Source organism: Nannospalax galili, unplaced genomic scaffold, assembly GCF_000622305.1.
Source record: "Nannospalax galili isolate Female #2095 unplaced genomic scaffold, S.galili_v1.0 scaffold2150, whole genome shotgun sequence".
Classification (NCBI taxonomy): domain Eukaryota; kingdom Metazoa; phylum Chordata; class Mammalia; order Rodentia; family Spalacidae; genus Nannospalax; species Nannospalax galili.
The window spans coordinates 97,950-99,449 of NW_008328002.1; the positions used below are offsets into that span (position 1 = coordinate 97,950).

Sequence of the window (1,500 nt, forward strand, 5' to 3'; positions counted from 1 at the left end):
TTCATTGTACATGTACCTCTTTGCTAACACTGATGGTAATTTTTTTATGTTTGCTACTCTGATGTAGTAAAGTGGAACCAGAACTCTGGTAAAAAGAATGCTAAAAATAAAGACATCAAGGTGGTGAGAAAATGAGGCATGAAAAGGAAAAGTATCAGGTGTTCCTCAAAAGAAAAAAATGTGGAAAATTTTAGGGTTAAGATGAAGCCTCAAGGGGCTAGAGAGATGGCTCATCAGTTAAAAGCACTGGCTGCTCTTACAGAGGACCCAGGTTTGATTCCTAGCACCCACATGGCAGTTGACAACCATTCACAACTCCAGTTCCAGGGGATCCAAAACCCTCTTCTGGCCTCCATGGGCAATGCATGCACATGGTGTACTTAACGTACATGTAGGCAAGATACACATACATATAAAATAAAAATAAATTAATTAAAGATAAAGCCTTGAATTGAGTGTGGTGGTGCACATCTATAATGCTGGCACCAAGGAGGCAGAAGCAGGAGGAGTTCAAGGTAAGCCTGAGCTACATAATGAGACTCTGTCTAAAAGCAGATATAGTCCAGTGGTAGAGTGCTAGCAGAAGGGCTGGGCTCAGTCCCTAATACCACATACACACAGAGAGACACACACACATGCATACACATGCATGCACACACACACACACGCGCGCACACACACACATACATATACACAAAGCTTTTGGCTCTGATGTTCGACAGCACTGCAGTATGTCTATACTTCAGAACAATTTTTATGTATTTTATTTTTAAATATTTTATTTATTATTTTTGTTTTATGTGCATGAGTGTATTGCCTGCATGTATGTAAGTGCACCCATGTTGTGCAATCCCCATGGAGGCCAGAAGAGGGCATTGAATTCCCCTGGAACTGGAGTTACAGAAAATTGTTAGCCACCATGTGCATGCTGGAAATTGAACCCGGGTCCTCTGTAAGAACAACCAGTGCTCACTGAGCCATCTCTCCAGCTCCTATGTATTTTATTTGTAAAACTAGAGGAGTCTGGGGATGGAGAGATGGCTCAGCGGTTAAGAGCACTGACTGCTCTTGCAGAGGACCTGGGTTCAATTCCCAGCACCCACCATGGCAGCTAAGAACCATCCTTAACTCCAGTTCCCGGGGAATCAGATGCCCTCGTCTGACCTCTGAGGCATTGCACAACATGGGTGTACTCACATACATGCAAGCAATACATTTGTACACATAAAATAAAAATAATAAATATTTTTTAAAAAAGAGTTCAAATTTTCTCAACACAAATAAATAGTAAATGCTTAAGGAGATGAAAATTCTTTCTTTAATTTAAAGATTTATTTAATTTTTATTTAAGAGTGTGTGTGTGTGTGTGTGTGTGTGTGTGTGTGTGTGTGCATGTGAGTCCTTGGAGGACAGAAGAGGGGGACAGACCCCCTGGTACGGGAGTTACAGCTGGTTGTGAACTCCCCAACATGGGCGCAGCATCTCAACTCAGCTCTTCTT

General features: G+C 41.8%; 1 protein-coding gene across 1 annotated transcript in view; it reads right to left on the reverse strand.

The window, feature by feature from the left end:
• Mpp4 (membrane palmitoylated protein 4) overlaps positions 1 to 1,500 on the reverse strand; it is a 46,000-nt gene that overhangs the window by 36,210 nt on the left and 8,290 nt on the right.